Source organism: Zalophus californianus, chromosome 2, assembly GCF_009762305.2.
Source record: "Zalophus californianus isolate mZalCal1 chromosome 2, mZalCal1.pri.v2, whole genome shotgun sequence".
NCBI lineage: Eukaryota > Metazoa > Chordata > Mammalia > Carnivora > Otariidae > Zalophus > Zalophus californianus.
Window position 1 is genome coordinate 170649656 of NC_045596.1, and position 20515 is coordinate 170670170.

The 20515-nt window shown below is 40.1% G+C and overlaps 1 protein-coding gene across 7 annotated transcripts in view; it reads right to left on the minus strand.

The window, feature by feature from the left end:
* Positions 1–20515, minus strand: part of UNC5D (unc-5 netrin receptor D) — a 524695-nt gene that overhangs the window by 270939 nt on the left and 233241 nt on the right. The gene's annotated exons all lie outside the window — the stretch shown is intronic.

Below are 20515 nucleotides of genomic sequence, written 5' to 3' on the forward strand. Positions count from 1 at the left end.
ACCCTCTGCCCCCATCCTCCCCTCCCCACACCTCTCCTGGGTCAGGGACATTTCCCCTGCAGCCCTCTTCCACCCCATCCTCACCTGCTCGATTTCTACTCCCCATTGGGTGGCAACCCAAGAATTGGCTTGAGGAGAATTACCCTGACTCCTCAGTGTAAGTCGGCCCCATTAGTTACTGGCCTCAGAAAACCACAATTCCGGTCTTCAAGGAATGGATTCCAGTTTGTCAACTAAACCTTCACCACTATGATGACTTGGGTTAATATCCACCCTTCCCTCCACCCACATAATAGTTGCAAGAGAGCAGGGAGTGCAGGTGCATCTGCCCTTTTGTTCATCACTGCATCTTCAGCACCTAGACTGGTACCTGACTATATAACTAAATGTTCAAAGAATAACTTCTCCACTGGCAAGAGTAAATATCAATGCCTTTTATTTATTTTTATTTTTTTTAAAGATTTTATTTATTTATTTGACAGAGAGAGACAGCGAGAGCAGGAACACAAGCAGGGGGAGTGGGAGAGGGAGAAGCAGGCTTCCCATTGAGCAGGGAGCCCGATGTGGGACTCGATCCTGGGACCCTGGGGTCATGACCTGAGCCAAAGGCAGACGCTTAACGACTGAGCCACTTATTAATGAATAGGAAATTCCTTTCTTGATGGGTCGGTCATGGGAGAGGGGATTGCTATTCTTTAGCATTAAGTTTACACACACACACACACACACAGAGTTCTTAATACACCTGTGAAATAACCTAGTTTCCTTTCCTCCGTTAAACCCAGGTAAACTGAGGACGGAAACGAACAAGCTGGATGGTCTCTGAGAGGCCCAGACAAGAGCAGCCAGAAGGGAAATTCGGGAAAGCTCCATCTCCTTAAAGATGAGGCAGAAATTACTTCAAAGCCGGTCTCGAAATCATGGCTTCTCTCCTATTTAATAGAAAGAGCCTCTGCCAGCCAAATAGAAATGTTCAGCCTCCTCCAAAATTCTGCTAAGAAAAAGTGTTTTGACATCCTTTCCTTATCTCTACATACACTGACTTCTCCCTGTGCTTCTGTTCGGAGCTATGACAGCACCTCTGGCAAGTCCAGATTCCTCAGTCTCTCTCTCTCTCCCTCTTCTCCTCTCCTCTTTTTTTCCCCTGTGATTAAAATAAGCTCCCAACCATCACTTGGCAGTAAGTTTAGCTGTGAGGTGTCTAGTCTCAACCCCGTCACTCCTCTGTAAGCCCTGAGACTCACGGGGGCCCATCTTCTGCGTATCTTTTCCTAACCCAAAACCTGGAACCCTAAGGGGCATGGAGAGGGGAAAGAAAGCTGGAATTGTGGAGAGGGAAAAAAAAAAAAAAGTGTTAAAACAAGATTTCTAAGATTCTTTTTTCAGAGACATTAAAAATGAAATAGTGAAAAAGTATAATTAAAACAGGGCAAAGGAAAGTCCCCTCTTACAAAACAGAACTGGGGAGCCTGGCTGGCTCAGTCAGGTTAAGCGTCTGCCTTCTTGATCTCAGGGTTGTGAGTTCAAGCCCCATGTTGAGTGTAGACATTACTCAAAAAGAATAAAAAAAAATCCTGGGGCGCCTCGGTGGCTCAGTCAGTTAAGCGCCTGCCTTCGGCTCAGATCATGATCCCGGGGTCCTGGGATTGAGTCCTGAATCAGGCTGCCTGCTCAGTGGGGAGTCTGCTTCTCCCTCTCCCCCTCCCCTCCACTTGTATGTGCATGCCCACACTCTCTCTCACTCTCTCAAATAAATAAAATCTTAAAAAAATAAACTTAAAACAATATGAAACAATTAAAATACGCTTGAACTAAAATCACAAAAATGGTAACTGAAATTTTGATGTTGTAGATGTGGACAAAATCCTAATCTGTCAGAATCATTCTGGACAACTGCATTTGAATAAATATTCCAAGGATTTGACTCAACTTATGCGAGGCACAGACACAAAATTAGAATTTTGCCAGTGTATACAAATGGTTTGAATAGCAAACAGTTGAATGGAGAGTACTGCTTTTCATCACGGTCACCATCTATCTATAATTCTTAGGAAATCAATTCTTTCCAGAGATTATAGATTTTCTATCTGTAAAATGAATATAATAATACTTGGCTTTCTCACAGGATTTTTTTTAAAGAGTAACAAAAATATCGTAGCATAAGTAAAAGTTCTGGTTAGGAAAGACGTTATTATATTATCATACTTCTGTCATTAGGGTAAATAATCTGAAGATGTCCAAAAAAAAGCACATCATAATGCAAAATAGTGTTTAATACATTATTTCATTTAATTTCCTTTAGAAACATTTTGAACTACACTCTTAGGAACTGTTCTGCAGAGATGGCAAAGATTGAATCAGAGACTTCATTAATGCAAGTTAAACACTAAGTTATGCAGTTTAACTGTATCACTAAGTACCAGTAATCTGACAGAGAAGGTAGTCTGTATATTTGCCCAGACTGCAGGAGAGGGAAAGCAAACTAAAAGGAAACTGTGAACATTTAGGACAGATGAGCATGATGGGAAGATGAGAAAGATCATTTTGAGAATCTGACTCATTAGTCGGCATTTTATCAAAGGGATCCATCACTAATAAAAGGTGGCTTAAATTCTGTCTCCATGTACTTGAATTTAGTTATCTGAAAACAAAATTATGAAAAATGCAATTAATTTAAAAATATTTTCATGTTCTTTGCGTAAGAGAAAAATCCACCTATTAATTTCAGTAACTTTCTCCCTGATACATTCTAGTAAAACCTAGACATTCAAGGTCTCCTGCTAACAGAAATATGGCAGACAGTTTTTCAATTAAAGAAAGAAAATATCCACTAAAACCCACTATAAAGCATGCTGTAAACCAAACTTAATACAGAAACCTTCAATAGAAACCTTCAATATTCTCTTTAATTCAAAACAATTTCAAATACTTTTTCATATTTATAACACCAACAACTTTTTTTGTTTTAATCCCATTTGTGGGTTTGGATTTTTTTTTTTTAATTCCGTGATGCAAATAACCTAAAGCTACCTTTAAATTATGTGCCAACCGGAAAGGCAAATTTAATAATTATAAACACAGGACCAACAACATAAGAAAACACAATGGAGTTTTAAAGGAATTGGCTTCCAGGGTGCCTGGGTGGCTCAGTCATTAAGCATCTGCCTTCGGCTCAGGGTTGATCCTAGGGTCCTGGGATCAAACCCCGCATCGGTCTCCCTGCTCAGCGGGAAGCCTGCTTCTCCCTCTCCCACTCCCCCCTGCTTATGTTCCCTCTCTCGCTGTGTCTCTCTCTGTCAAATAAATAAATAAAATCTTTAAAAAAAAATAAAGTAATTGGCTTCCAGACCCTCTGTGACACAACATCTCAAAACACATACAACCCTGACACTCCCTCTCAGCAAGAGGGATAACATGCTGCCTATTTTCAAGACTAGAAACAGATGCTTAACTACAGAGCAAACTGGTTTTTGTCACAGGCTTCACTGAAGCAAATCTTAATAGTTAGTAAAATTAAAGTACAGATAAGAGGAAATGTTCAGTGTCATAATGCATGTGACACCTTCTGGGACCCCAAGTTCTCAACCACTGATGGCTAACTAGCATTTCCTTGGTTTTAGATGAAAATGCTAGTAGTCACCTTTTATTTCTCTGCTTTTGCACACTGAAGCAGCATACCCCACTGACAGTTATTTCTTCTGACTCACATCATGTCATAGTTAAAAGAAAACAGATGAATAATAAGAAAAATAAATCTGTAAGCTCTGAAAGGTGAGGAATAGCTTAGCTAGCAGTTGCATTTGACCAAAACTTGAAGCTCATTCTTTGCTTAAGGAAATAATGACAAGAAAGGTAGACTGACGTTTGGACTCTAGGAAAGAAAGCAAAAAGGAAAGTGCAGTATTCAGGAAGCAACAGAAAATAAAGTAAACTAGCTAGTGAAATATTTGAGACGAGTTCATTACTGTTTATCAAGTATGTGCTTCATGCAACGCCGTCTACCCAAGTTGAAGGGTGCACTGGTACTCTTAGAAGAGAGAGAAGGAAACAAGTAAAACAAAACAACCCACAAAAACAAAAACAAAAAAAAACATGCAAACAAAACTAAGACAGAAGGGATCTAATTAAGAAGTATCCCTACAAAAACTAATGACGGTCATATACATAGTTGATCATTTCTAGCAAATAAAGGTCTGGGGGGAGAATAAAATTTATTTTAAAAAATGCAGTTTCAATATTAGGATAAGGCAGGGGACAGGAAAAGAAAATGAAAACAAAGGAAACCTGTGTCACAAAGTACCATTTTATCCATCCCTAAAGACAGTTCCTAGAAGCTGAAAGAACAAAAAGAATTATTTTGAGTTGTGGATTTCCTCCCACAAGGAAACAATGTCTAAAGTGCTGCCTTCTTCTTGAAGTGTATTTTTGAGAATGTTGCTAGAGCTACCATGGATAAAATAATGCTTGGGTTCCTCATTTTCTGAAAATGAACCATCTAAAACATCTAGTTTGTAAAAAGTAGTTAAAATTGAAGGACATGGTAATGTGATGATGTTGTATTGGGGTACCTTTAAATAATGACATCCCTGATGTAAGTCAAGGGAAATCTAATTTATCAAACATAGACTTATTGCTTAAAGACTTGGGTCTGTCATGTTAATAGTCACATTAAAAGTCAGTATCTCCCTAATTCAATTAATGTTTGTTTGAAAAGTTACTACATGGTAAATAAATGATATGTTCTCTAAAACAAAGCATTTATATCTCACTTGCACAAAAACTGCAAATGACAGGAAGAGATAACCTTTTGGAAAGAGGTTCTGGCTTGATGAAACCTGCTATAAAAATACTTTCTTTCCTTAAAGTTCAGCTCAGCAGCCTCAACTAGCTGAATGTAAACAAGCCAACAGAAAGCACTGGTAATCTCTTAAGAGTGAATGTTAATACTGCAAAGTTCAAGCACTATAAATTAGGCCTATAATCACAGCCTATTTTTGCTTACTTTGCAAACAACACTAGCCAATTCAATTATGTAAGCCCGCAGTGAGTTTTTAAAAAGCAAATAAGAAATGGGGAGAAGGAATGCTACAAGCAAGCGCATGAAAAGGAAGAAAACGAAACAATCAAATATAGTTAAGGAAAATTGATTAAAAAAAAAAAAATTCTAAAACTATCCCCCAGAACTCAAGTCACAGAGTGACCTGAAGCTGTTTCGTGAAATGATAACCAGCACTGAACTCTTATAATAAATATCTCCTGAGCTCCCTACTCTCGCAGAGGTCAGAAGAATAATAATGTTCCTAAGGAAATACCGGTCCAGTCTATCTGATACACCAAGCTAAGGCATCATTCATGTGCATAAAGACATTTCCATCCAGGATTACGAGGGGCTCTGTTTCAGTTTGGGTACATAAAAGACAACTTTGGTTATCTAGAGGTTTCCCTCCCACAAACCTCCAGAATCCTTAAAAAAGCAAAATATATAAGACAATCCTGTACTCATGTTTCTAGTGGCTGCCAAAAGAGAGAAAGTGGAATTGCTAAGTAAGGAGAGATCTGGTTATAAACAGCAACCAACTGGCAATTTTAAGAAAATACATTATAATAAAATATACTATCTTTATAATGTATCCTTCCCACTGGGGTTATATGTAAGTGAAGTCAAAGTTGGTATATGGGTAGTGATAACCTCTCGCTTTTCAATGGGCCATATTTATTACCTGTGGAAACTAAAAAAGGATCTTCAACATGAACAAAAATACCCTATAAATACAATTAAAGCTAGATGTAATGGACCTGGCTCAGATGGTGTCTCAGGATTCCGGAGTAGGCAGAATACCTTCGGCTGTATAACTTTTACAATAACCAACCCAAAGCATCATATATGTGGAAGGGAATCTCACAGAGAAGGCTGACTTTAACAAGTGAACAGTTCAGAATGACCTACTTAGAAGAGTTTGCCAAGTGTATGCATTTGCTAGGGCTGTCATAACAAAGGATCAGTGGCTTAAAGAACAGAAGTTTAATTCCTCACCAGGTGTGGAAGCTGGAAGTCTAAGATCAAGGCATCCACAGGTTTGATTTATCCTGAGACCTCTGTCCTTGGCTCACTGATGGTGACCTTTTCCTGTGTCCACATATGGCCTTTCCTCTGTGCAAGTGTTCATCCCCAGCATCTGTGTATGTCTAGATTTCCTCCTAGAAGGACACTAGTTGGGCTGGATTAGGGCCCAGCCCAATGGCATCATCTTAACTTAATCAAACCTCTTCGGTTAGTCAAACCTCTTCAAAGGTCCAGTCTCGGGGCGCCTGGGTGGCTCAGTCGGTTAAGCGTCTGACTTCGGCTCAGGTCATGATCCCAGGGTCCTGGGACGGAGCCCCGTGCCCAGCTCCCTGCTCAGCGGGGAGTCTGCTTCTCCCTCTGCCCCTCCCCCTGGCTCGTGCTCACTCTCTGTCTCAAGTAAATATTAAAAAATCTTAAAAATAAAGGTCCAACCTCTAAATATAGTCAGATTCTGAGGTCCTTGGGGTTTGGGACTTCGAAATATGAAATTTTGGGGAAAAACAGTTCAACCCTCTGCCCCCCCCCCAAATTCATGTCCTTCTCACATACCAAACATACTCACCCCCTCCTGAACAATTCCCAAAATCTGAACCCATTCCAACGTCAATAGTAAGTCCCAAATCTCATGTAAATCAAGTACAGGTGTGACTTGAGGATTTGAGGCAAAATTCCTCTCCATCTGTGAACTTGTGAAACTGGACCACATTATATGCTTCCAAAATACAGTGGTGGGACAGGCATCGGACAGATAATCCCCTTTCAAAAGGGAGAAACAGGAAAGGAGAAATGAATCATGGGTCTCAAGCACGTCTGAAACCTAGCAGGGCAGAGTCCATTAGATTTCAAGGCTCAAGAATAATCCACTTTGGGGACATCTGGGTGGCTCAGTCGTTAAGCATCTGCCTTCGGCTCACGTCATGATCCCAGGGTCCTGGGATCGAGCCCCACATCGGACTCCCTGCTCTGCGGGAAGCCTGCTTCTCCCTCTCCCACTCCCCCTGCTTGTGTTCCCTCTCTCGCTGTGTCTCTGTCTCTCTCTGTCAAATAAATGAAGAAGAAAGAAAAGAAAGAATCCACTTTGGTTTGATGCTTTGTCCTGGGGGCCTGGGAAGGTGATGGCTCTGAGCTGCAGACTGGCCCACTGAAACCTAGGAGGTGGCCCTGCCTTCTAAAATTGAGGAGGGGACTGACTGACTCACTTCCCAAACCTGTGCCTTCTGGGCCCAAGGGGCCAGTGGCAGCTAGGCCAATCTCCCAGTCACCTTGGAGGTTATTCTTCCCTTTTCTTGAAGGGCAAGGCATGTTCACTGCCCAATTGCTCTATTGTTTCATCCTGTAGGAGCCCAGAAATCTGACAGTCTTCTTCATTTCACCCTATTTCTGTCCACTTTAGTCCAAACTGGCAGTGTTTCTGCTGGGATAACCTCATCTCTAATGCAGTCTTCTGTTGACTTGGCTGATTGGATCTAGGAGTCACACCCATAATCTCTTTATCAAATGACTGCCCAGCCACACCTTTGGTGTTCTCTCCAGAAGTGCTCGCTCATTTTTCGCAACATGCATAGGCTGAGAATTTTACAAATGCTCAAGTTCTGGTTTCTATATAACAACACCTTCTTTAAAAAAGAAAAAAAAAGAGAGATAAATTAAAGATTTATTTATTTGTCAGAGAGAAGGGGAGAGAACACAAGCTGGGAGAGCAACAGGCAGAGGGAGACAGCAGGCTCCCAGCTGAGCAGGGAGCTCGATGTGGGACTGGATCCCAGGACCCTGGGGTCATGACGTGAGCCACCCAGGCGTCCCAATTTAGCTCTCTCTTTTGGCATTTTGCTCTGAGCAACAAGCAAAAGCCTACACCTTCAACACTTTGCTTAGAAATTCACTCAACGAAACATCCAACTTCATTACTTACAAAGTCTCTCTACCACAAAACCTTTAACATCTACATTTCCACCAACCGTCTTTGCAAGGCAAGCTAGGCTTTTTCTAACATGTGCAAGCCTCTACCCATTACTCAGTTCTAAAGCCATGTCCCCACTTTTAGGCATTTGTCACAAGCAGCAAACACTTCCCAAAACCAAAATCTGTATTCATCAGGGATCAGTCGGAAACAGAATCAACAGGACGTGTGTGATCTCTCCTAAGTTTCATGAGGTATACATTTACACACACAGAGAGAGAGTGGGATTGACAGCTTTAAAATTGGCTCACATGATTGTGGAGGTGTGATAAGTCCAAAATCTGCAGGGACAGCCGGCAGACTGGAGATCCAGGATCACGTTGCAGTTTTAGTCTAAAGGCCATCTGCTGGCAGAATTCTTTGTTTCTTGGGGGAAATCAGGCTTTGTTCTATTAAGGCCTTCAACTGATTTGATGTGGCCCACCCTCACTACATGGTTAATCTACTTTACTCAAAGTCTATCAGTTTAAATGTTAATCTCATTCCAAAAAAACACCCTCACTGAAATACCAAGAATAATGTTTGACCAAATATCTGGGCACCATGGTCCAGCTATATTGACACATAAAGTTACTCATGACACCAAGTATCATTTTAGTTTCATAAGGTATATTCATTGGGTGTAGTGCTGTGGTCCATTAGAAGAAGTTCCACAGATTCTGAAAATCTTTATCTTCTAAGAAGAGGAGTAACTGGACTAAAATCGCTTAAAGCACTGAGCATAATCAAAATCATGTACTAAAATCTGTTGTAACATTATGACCTGAGGATGGATGGTATGGTCTAGGATTCTGCCACTGTCTAGTCCTGGGCTGGGAGTCTTAAGGCTCAGGGTCTAACCTTATGAGCAGTTAGTTGTATGACCACATCTCCCAGCTTGATTCCCTTAAGTGTTCAGTCAGGGGGTATATTAGAAGCTAAGGATTCTTCCATGTCTACAATGACAACACTCAGGACAGCCTCTTCAAACAGCTCCAGGAATGTCCCTGGACAGTTTAGCAATATGGGATACTCGCATATGCACAATGATGACACTGAATTCAGTGAAGTGGGGGGTTGGGTTTTTTGTCTGGTTTTTGTTTTTCTAAAGATAAACATATTACTTAATTGGATTTCCTTACCTGATTCCCTTACGACAAATCACAGACATTCTGACTATAACTGGCTTTGACTTCATGCAGCAAACCAGTCAGTGATGATTAAACAAAACCAAGTTAATGTTATACTTTGACTCTAAGTTTGGATTTTTTTTTCAGATTCAAATCCTTGTAAGTGTCCCATGGAGTAGGAAAGGTCAAAGACCATTTTCATATTTATCAGAAAGAGAAGCTCAGACGAAGATCTCAAATGTCTCCTTGGGCCCCCCTCTCAGTCGGCATCTGAACTTCTAGCTCACTGTCCTCAACCTGGGCACTAGGTTACATGTTTAGGGGACAGATCCCATTAGACAGAGTGGGCTAGATGAATCAGCACTGCAGAGGGAATTTAACCACATGTATGCATTACAGGAGTTACAACGTGCTCCTCACAGAGCTTAGCAAATGGCTTTTATATCTACTCATGCTAATTAGGAAATTACTGAAAATATTTCCCATATTTAAAACGGCAGCACTCCTCATTGATATGCCACTCTGTCCTTATATGGCAACCCTGCTATGAATCAAAGCTGAATAATAATCCATCACTGTCAAAGGTAAATTACTGCCTAGGAAAAGTAGCAGTATGACATTTAAAGCATTGAGAAATAGGCAGCCAGTCCCTGGTGTGATCCCCAAGCCACAGAAAGGCATGAGTGACATGGGCAGCATGAAGGACCAGAGCCAGGGAAGGCCAAGTGCAACTCAGACCGGAGATAACACGGCCCACGATGGAGACTGTGGTGAGGAGACACTGTCTGATCACCTCCCCTGTGTCTACCATGGTTTTACACACACTATTTCATTTAATTCTTGGAACAACTCTCAGGTTCTGATCATCTCCATTGGATACATCAGAAACCTCGGCCACAGCAACATTAAAACTGTGCTCAGGGTCTCGCTGCTAGGAAAAGCAGGAACCAGGACTGACAAGCAAAGTCTTGTCTGTCTTCAACACCTTTGTTATTTTCGCTGGCCCTACTGCCATGTTACTCAGGAGATCCCCGGTATTTTGGGGGTTAGCACCACAAGGCAGCAGGGCAAGTGGGTTCACATAGTGGATAGTAATATAAGTTCTAGAATATAAAGTTGCCTAGGGATGCCTGGGTGGTTCAGTGGGTTAAGCATCTGACTCTTGATCTCAGCTCAGGTGTCGATCTCAGGATCCTGAGTCCAAGCCCCATGTTGGTCATGAAGCCTCCCTCCTTAATAAATAAATAATAAATAATAAAATAAAATAAAAATGAAATAAAATAAAATTGCCTAAAGCTTTCCATGAATCAGACTGTACCACCATATAATGGTATAACAGTCACCTACCTTATGGTATGGAGATTAAAGGAGATATTCTCCATATAAAGTCACAGTGTGTGAACACGCACCAAGTAAAAGCATGATAAACCAGAAGGTTTCTTCTTACTTCTCACTCTAAATTCTGAAACTAGTTACAAATTTAAGGAAAATATATACCAGTCATCTTGTCCACCTCTAAGTTATTTTGAAGCTATTCCGGAAACAAATACTGGCTCAGCCATAAGGATGTAAGAGCGATTGTTATTCCTAGGTTCACAACCACCAAAATGAACATTAAGGCCAAGAGTAAAGTAGCTGGTATGAGATTTTCAGTACCGCATCACTACCTACCCTTTTTTTTTTCTGTGCATGTTGCCTGTCAGGTTTGGTCTCTTGAATTTATGAATTCCTCTGTCATAGAGGAGAGTGACCCAATGAAATTATAGGAAATATTGTGTGGTGACGTAGAACATTACTACCACAACATCCTTTGTATCAGGAAAAATAAAACAATTTAAAGGGGAGGCTATTTATGGCACATATATGTATTAGAGTTAAGATACTGAGAACTGGAGTCAGAGCACCTGATTATAATCCAGGATCCGCTAGCGACATTGATATTGGGCACACAGTCCCACTTCTGTCAGCCTGAGATTCTGCGCTAAAGATGGTGATAATACCATCCGCAAAGGGGTGTTATCAAGCACTTGGCATGGTGGAACACACACAGTATCTGCTGGATACCTTTTTGTTCTTGGAATGCAGGCGTCCGTGTCAATTAAGTCAGGGAAAGCCTTTAAGAGTGCCGGGATGATCTTTGCCCAAATCATGCCATATTGGCACCAGCCTGGTTGAACATGCAGCACATGGTATCTGAATAAGAATGTACTAGAATTGTGGGGTGCCTGGGTGGCTCAGTCGGTTAAGCATCTGCCTTCGGCTCAGATCATGATCCTGGGGTCCTGGGATCGAGCCCCACATTGGGCTCCCTGCTCACTGTGGAATCTGCTTGTCCCTCCGCCCCTCCCCCTACTCATTCTCTCTCTCAAATAAATAAAATCTTTAAAAAAAAAAGTACTAGGATTGCACCATAGATCCTGAGGCAGAAAACAAAAGAGCCCTGCTTTCTCATAGGGGTATACCATTAAATTCAGTCTTCCCTCTTGCTCCAACCTGTAGATAAAGGCATAGAAAGACTACTTCAGTGGTAGTGATTGCCAATAAATATTTATTTATTGAGCACTAATCGTGCTCAGGCACTAGGCTAGGTACTTGGGAAAACAATGAACAAGACTGGCATGGTCCCTGATCTCACGAAATATATATTCTATCATGGGAGAAAGACCAAGACAAAAGTAGATAAAAAATAATTACTTTGTGATATACAGCTTGAAGGAAATAAACGAGAGAAAGACGTAAACAAGGAAAAGAATACTGGGAGGGACTATTTTAAGTAGGCTGGTCAGGGCCACCTCTCTGAAATGGTGGCCTCTCACCTGAGACCCGCAAGAGAGTGTGGGGGAGATTGGTATGCACAGTAGGGAAGAATATTCAAAGCAGAGAAAACGAGGCTCTGGTTCTAAGGCAGGACAGAGAAGAGGGTGTTCCAGGCACTGAGAAACTACAGTGGGAAGGAAGAAGGACTCAAGAAGGGCCATGGAATATGAGGGGAGCCCCTGAAGGCCCATGAAGGATGTGGTATGCATTTCCCTGAAAGGTCAGTGGGAAGCCACCAGAGGATCTCAGCAGGGGAGTGGTGCCATCCAAGTTACTTCTAAGAAGATCATTCTTCCAGGTGAAGAATGACCTTCAATGTGCCTGTGTGAGTGAAGGAAACCAGTCAGGAGGCTGGTTCAGTGACAGGAAGGATGAAATGGTGCCTAACACCAAACACAGGTAGTGCAGATGGAAAAAACGAAGGAACAGAAATAGGTTTTCGAGAGTAAGTGGTAACATTCTCCGATGACAGATCAAGGTAGAGTGAAGAAAAGAGAACATGAGTAGTAACTGGACATTCTGGCTTGAAGAGTGGCTGGCTAGCCCCAGGGAAAGCCCAGACAGTGAGCCAAAGCCACCCCAAGCTTTGGCTCTTTGAGAAGGTTCACACAAAAACAGAGTAGAAAGATTCTATGGGGTTGCAAGAGTTTTTTTTTTTCCTTTCCATCCCCCCCACCCCCTTAACAGGCTTTTGAAGGAGCTTGACATTGATGTCTTGGTAATTAAATGTAAATATGCTTAATTCATTACAGGCAGAGATAAAGGAACTCCGCTTTCCCTTAAGAGTCATTATCTAGATATGATTATATTATGAATTGAAGCCAGGTCTCTGGAGGCAGCTGATCGATTGGTCAGTTCACAAGCCCCTCCCCAGCTCCCCATATTTGGATGCAGCACAAACACCCTGCCTGGAATCTCTACTCCCAACAGCCCTGTGTTCACTACACTCTGAGCCTCAGATGTCAGAAAAGCAGTCTAAGTGACTGCCTAAAGAAGAAAATAATTAAAATGTTTTTATCTGTTCTCATGTCTCATCCTACAGTAATATATTAATTCAACCACTGCTCCTATGAGTGGTGTTTTTTAATCAATACCTCCTAGGACCCAAGGTGGTTGGGGTGGATAAAGAAAAACCCTTAGTTTTCTTTGTGCCTAAACACCTCTGTTACAATAACAGAGAAATAGAAATTCTTAGGTCACCCTGTTAGGGAGTTCAACATTAGAGGAAGAACCATATCGTTATCAGGAGGTGAAACAAAATGCTCTAGTTCTTAGGTAAGTTTCTACCTTCCAAGCCAAACTTCACTCAACAAAAGCCACCCTTATAAGTGACCCAACCTAATCTGAGCTTCAGGAAGATTAGTCTGGTGGCAGTATATGAACTAGAAAATGTAACCAAACTTACACACACACACACACACACACTCTTCTGGTGATTGGAGATGTATACAGACTGTGTATCTTGAACCATTGATGGCAAGTAAACTTAGTAGGATGCACAAATTCCTCTAACTTGGCCACTGTAGGCAAAGAAAAGTAATTCTCCCACTACCTTAACAAGGCTAAGACACCCTTGTAATAAACAGATTAACAGAAGAAAAAAAACACAACTTTAACGACATGTATACCTCCTATACGCATGGGGGACACCCAGGAAAACGGACCAACTCTCCAAAATGACCCAAGCTACCACCTTAAACAGTATCTCCAGCTAAAGAAAAAAGATGTTGGGGGTGGGGGAGACGCAGTTATGGGAGGTTACCAGGAAAAACACAGTACACAAGCGTAAGGTCGTTATACAGATTTACATCATTGTCTTCTCCACAGATAAGAGTTTCTAGAGATTTACAGTCATCCTGCTCCTCCTGGTACAGAGAGGGAGACACCCTTACAAATGGAGACTTCCCTTATAAATACAAATGTCTCTTACAAAAAAGTAGCTTCTCCATTTTCAGAGCTTCTGCGGTTTCTTACAAATAGCCTAAAGTAATCTTATGCCAAAAAGGCATATTTTGGGGTAACAAATTCTATTCCCCTTCACCATCAGTAGATAGCTCTTATAGTTGGTGGTGAGAGGTCATTCTGAACTTAGGAAGGAGGAATCTTTTTGAACCTACTTAGTTCATGATCAGAGAAGATACATATCACCTTGTGCTGTCAATGCATGGATCAAAGATCTGGAGGCCGGCCCACCAAGATCTAAAAGTCTTGATGAGCATTGTCTCTGTCCTATTTCATGTGGGACTGAACAGCACTAAAAAATTGGAAGGATCTCTTTGATGACAATTGTCATTACTTTGCAAATTACATACATTTTTTGACTTAATGTTTATATTTGTGCTCTCTCCTAAGTTTCATGAGGTTAGTATTTGTGTCTGTTTCCTTTTTTACCTAACACATTGAATCCACAAAAAGTAAGTATTGTTAAATACAAGACAACAGGCCTAAAATGCAGTCACTATGCTAAGCCCCATGTCACCAACTGAGACTTAATTCGTTTTTGTTCTCCCAAAAATAACATCTTAAACCAGTCAAACAAGAATACTCTAGTTAGGTAGACCTAAGTGATTGGCCTGATAGGCCCCTCCTATCCCCTAGAGAAAAGTGACCTTGCAATAACGAACTTGCTTTTTTGCCTAGTATCATTTCCTTATTCCCTTTCTGCCTAATATCTTTCATTTGGTACAGATCTCAGAGCCCCTTTCTATCTGCTAAATTGGATGCTGCCTGATTTCAGGAATCTTTGAATAAAGACAATAAGACCTTTAAAATTTATTCAATTGAATTTTGCGTTTTAACAATCTTTAAACAAATACTGACAAATTAATGAATTCTTTCTCATTTAGACAACTGTTTTCAATTCTAAGGTCCATATTTTAAGAGGATTTTTTACTATGTCCGGAATGGGCTGACCAAGATGGCAAAGAAACTAGAAAGTCTGTTATTTCAGCAACATAAAAATCAGAAGTGGCATCCAGGAATGGGATGGAGATACAGTAGTATTCTTTGTGGACTTGAAAATTATGTTTCAGAGAAATTAAGACTTATTGTGGAATTTCAAAAGGCAAAATTAAGAAAATGCACGGAAAGCAATGAAAGGCATATTTAACTCAAGTTTAGGAAGAACATGTTCACAATCTAAATTATCTAAAAATTAAGCATCTCCCTTGGGAAGAAGTGCAGATCCCACTATCAGATGTATCCAAACCACCACTTAATGACCATAGCCATCTGGAATTCTACAGAGGGGATGTCTTGACCTTGGGTAATGTCCCTTCCTCCAAAAAGGTCATGATTCGGTGACTTTCAATCTATAGATTAAAAGGAGCCTTTAGCTTATTTTAGATAGAAAGTGATGTACATAAAGCATGTTCTAACATCTTAATTTGGTAAATGGTAGGATATATTTGACAGGATAAAGACAAAAGCATGTGATTAGGTTTGAAGTCATAAATATGTAAATAGGATGAGAAAAGTTAAGGATAAATAGGAAAAAGGATTTGAGGGATATGGGAGCAATCCAATCCACATATTCTTGTGATTAACTGGATATGGAGGTGAAGGCATTAAAAAGGTACAGGATGATAATTTCAAGGTACAGATGGGTAAAGGAATATTTGTAATATTGATACAATTCTTTTTTAACGTGGGGGAGAACTAGCTTTGGAATAACAACTCAAGTTTGATTTTCAAATCAAAAGTTTAGAGGGAAATATTAGAAATATATGGAAATAGGCATCATAAGGTCAGACATTGATCTCAAATCCAAGGGGGAGCTTAAGACACAGAAGCATTATAGCTGTTACTGAAGAAAGAAAGGAAGAGAAAGATAAGGGGGAGTAGAGGCAAGGGGGAAGAGGAAAGTTCTAGTAACCATGTTGGAAACAGGGCTCCAGCACTTATGTACATCAAACGTGTCAATAATAGCAGCTAGCATTTATTGTGTGCTTACTCTGGGCCACACACTGCAAAATGTGCTTCATGAGCACTGTAGTCAGTTCAAAAAAAGTAAAATTATTTTTATTATCCATCTATAGAGGAACTAAAAAAATGATAAATTAATAACACGAAATATTGTGTGGATATTAAAAACAATGATTACACCTGTATCTACAGACCTGGAGAGATATTCACCATTCAATCTACCTACAGGGAAATGTGTGTAGTAGGACCGTAAAAGGACCACACATTATATATACACACTTGGTGTATTTTTATCACACTTCAAATCCAGTTTTTCAGAAAATTCTTTTGACATGACAAAATATACCCAACACCACACACACCACACATAAAGGTGTAGAGGTCTAATCATCAGGCTGTTCACACTGGCTGTCTAGGAAATTAGAGAGTGTTGGAATGGAGTATCTAAAACCAAACCAAAAACAAAACCGAAGTGAACAAAATTTCTAGTGTATTAATAAGTTAATGAAAATTAAAAAATATAAAATTCTATCCATGTTAGCATAACATCCAATTATTACATATGCTTATGGACCATAATTAGAAGGTTAACTTTTTTTTTTTTTAAGAGAAGTGTGCATGCAAGTGGGGGGAGGGACACAAGGAGAGGGGGAGAAAGAGAATCTTAAGTAGGCTCCCTGCCCAGCATGAGGCTGATGACATAGGGCTTGATCTCACGACCCTGAGATCATGACCTGAACCAAAATCAAGAGTTGGACACTTAACTGACTGAGCTGCCCAGGAGCCCCTAAAAGATAACATTTTGATGTAAAAGTTGGGTATTCATCCTTTCTGATGGCTGAGTAATATTCCATTGTATATATAGACCACATCTTCTTTATCCATTCATCTGTTGAAGGGCATCTCAGCTCTTTCCACAGTTTGGCTATTGTGGACATTGCTGCTATGAACATTGGGGTGCACATGGCCCTTCTTTTCACTACATCTGTGTCTTTGGGGTAAATACCCAGGAGTGCAATTGCTGGGTCATAGGGTAGCTCTATTTTTAATTTTTTGAGGCACCTCCACACTGTTTTCCAAAGTGGTTGTACCAACTTGCATTCCCACCAACAGTGTAAGAGGGTGCCCCTTTCTCTACAACCTCTCCAACATTTGTTGTTTCTTGCATTGTCAATTTTTGCCATGGATGGGACTGGAGGAGATTATGCTAAGTGAAATAAATGACTTTCACTTATTTGTGGAACATAAGGAATATCATGGAGGACATTAAGAGAAGGAAGGGAAAAATGAAAGGGGGGGAAGAGAAGGGGGTGACGAACCATGAGAGACTATGGACGCCAAGAAACAAATTGAGGGTTTTAAAGGGGAGCAGGGTAGGGGGACGGGTTAGCCTGGTGATGGGTATTAAGGATGGCACGTACTGCATGGAGCACTGGGTGTTATACACAAACAATGAATCGTGGAACACTACATCAAAAACTAATGATGTATTGGATGGTGACTAACATAATAAAATTAAGTTAAATTAAAAGATAACATTTTTTAATGCAACCACAGACTTGAGGGAACTATGGACAGTTTCAGTTTTAGATATTAGTTGTTTTAACCCTCTTTCAATATTATCCTTTTTACAAAACTAATCCTTATACCTGAATCCAGAGGTTGACAAGAGTGTATGCTCAGTGAAGAATATCTGTTCTTACTTATTCTCGAGTTTAATACTGCACAACACCGAAAAACAAATATGTTATCAAGTGTTAAGTATGTGGGGGCTAGAAAGTCAATACAAATCTACTGTATACGATGGGGTCTGGTTTTAAATTTTATATATTTTTTGTGGTTGTTATCCATTCACTAATTGCACTGCTGAGAGCAAATACACTCTGCCTCAGCGCTGATAAGAACAGGAATGATATCAGCTTTCTGCCTTCTGCGCTTTAATCCTCTGCCCATCAGATGGGCTCTGAGCACTTCATTCAATGTTAAAGGTCAAGTGTTTCTTCTGGTAGGATATGTTTGCTTGATGAAGTATGTGCACAGCTTTACATGCTAAAAAGCAAATAAAGTCATTTGGCTTGACCAATGATTACTTCATCCACAGAATAAATTAAGAGTGTGTGCCATAGAGACCCTTTGAAGAACCTATTACCTTCTCAGTTTCTCACAGTTCACAAATTACAGGTGTTTATATGCAACTCTACATCTTGACTTGGCATTTCTCAAGAGCCTTAATTGTCATCTTAAACTATTCACATCTAAAACTGAAATCCCTACCCCCTGCCCATTCTCACCAAATTCTCCTCAGTCTCAGTGAAGGGCAACTTTAATCTTACAGGTACCCAGACCAAGAGGACCAGAGTCATTATTGATAGACTTTTGTCACATCCCAAATCCAATTTATCAGGAAATCTTGTTGGCTCTCCCGTCAAGATATATCCAAATTAGACCCGTTTCTTACCATATCCACTGCTACTAGAATGACCGAAGCAAATACAATAGCATGCTTAGACAATTAATTGTACTAGCCTCACAACTAGTCCTACTACTTTCTCTTTAGGCTCTAAAAATCTGACAGGAGACAGAGTGATGCCTTAGAAAGGGTAAGTCACAACATTTTATGCCTTGACCAAACCCCCCAAATGACTCCTTATGCCCATGTATTTCCCCTGTCAAATGTACAAGCATTATCCTACAACCTACCAGCTTCTCCCACTGTAGAGGGTTTGCTTGGGCTTTTCCTTCTGCCCGGAACGTTCTTATTTGACATCGTAGTGGTGCAAGCTAGGCCACCTGAAAATGGGCCATGATGGCATATTGTTTTTAATTAAAGGTACTTAAGAAACAGCCCGTGTGGGAAGAATACTCTGACACTCCTTTGTTTCCAGAAAGCAGGAAATAAATCTCCCATGTCAAAAGTACCCTCCCTGAACTAAGAGGAAGAGACATCCTTATCGTCAGAAATAGGGAATTCAGGGCCCAAGAAGCCTATATAAACATTGTTACTTTTTCCTTACTATTTGAAGCCCCTGAATATAAGTTCTCTTTGTCCCCTCAATTCCTTACAGATTTAGGTTTCTTTATCTAAACTGTGTAAGAGCTGCATGCCTTGGTCATTTCTTTGGGTCTCAACTTTATTACTGGGCCTCCATATGCATGCAATTAAACTCTTTTTTTCCCCTGTTAATCTGTTTCAAGTCAACTTAATTCTTAGACCAGAGAGAAGAATCTTGAAGGGTAGAGTAAAAGTTTTCCTCCCCAGGATCTACTCCACTAACTTCCCTTTTTAATTTCAAAGGCTATCTTTTCAATAAGGGCCACTCCAACAAGTCCTAATAAATGGCAACCTCTCCTGACCTCCTCTATCTTACTATTCCCCCTACCATGGCACTTATCACTTTCTAGCCTTCTATAGAATTCACTTAGTTAAGAGGTTTGCTATATATTTCTTGTCTTGACCCTGCCAGGACTTAAGGCCTACAGGAACAGAGATCCGTGTCTCTTCCAATTACTGATGTATCCCAACAAGCTAGAATAAACCCTCACATATAGTAGGCCCTCAATAAATATTTGTTTTGTTTTACCAAACTGAATTGAACAACAAACTCTCCACCAAGGAGTCTCTTCAAGATTCTCCAGGAACTCCAACAAAAAAAAGATCAGATGCCAAAAATAAGATAATTCTCAAAATATACTGAGTTCTTAATCTCATTGACAACTCTTCCAATAAAACAAACCCTAGATATTCTGAAATTCCAAAACAAAATTGTTTTGTTTAGTTCCATTTTTCTTAACTTAGTTTTCTTTTTTTAATTTTAGTGTGTATTGCTATTTATAACTTTCGTGATCCTTTGGAAGAATAGCATTATGATAGTGCAATCACATACATTTAAGAGCATTAAGGAGGGCAAGTGATGTGATGAACAGTGGGTGTTATATGCAACTAATGAATCAAGGAACACTACATTAAAAACTGACAATGTACTATATGTTGGCTAATTAAATTTAAAAAAAATTAAAAAACACTTTTCTGAAACAAAAAAGCAAATATAGAGAAATCTACCATCAATAAAGGCCATGCGTTCAATATTTTACATCTAAATCACTAATTTATTACCAAAACACAATAAAATGGAGACTAAAGTGATCTTGAATAGGCTTTTAGCATTCCATTGCTAACAAAGAAATCGTAGTTTGTCACGGGATCACCATTAGAACCACATGGTAGAGACAGGTCAGTAGTGCATTCCAAAGGACAGAGTGATGGATTCCCCAAATTTTAATGTGTATATTATTAATGGAGGGCTCCATAGGCATAGGATGGATACTTTTGCCCCAGGAATCAGATACTCAGCACAGCAATTACTGATTTTAATTCCTTTGTATTTCTCCTCTAATAAAAGAAAATTCATAAAGAATCAAAACCTCTCAAAGGCTAACAAATTTCTAACTTATTAGAAATTCTAGGAGGGTGACTTTCTCCCCCAAGTTTGAAGCAACATAGACTTACTGGTTCTCTGTTTGTCCACACCATCAAAAGGCAGGGCTAATGCTCTTCAAAGCCTCTCAAAGCAAACAGTATGGTGAGACATAAAAAATGAAGAAATCCAGTACTGAAGATGTTGCTAGAAACTACCTTCCTAC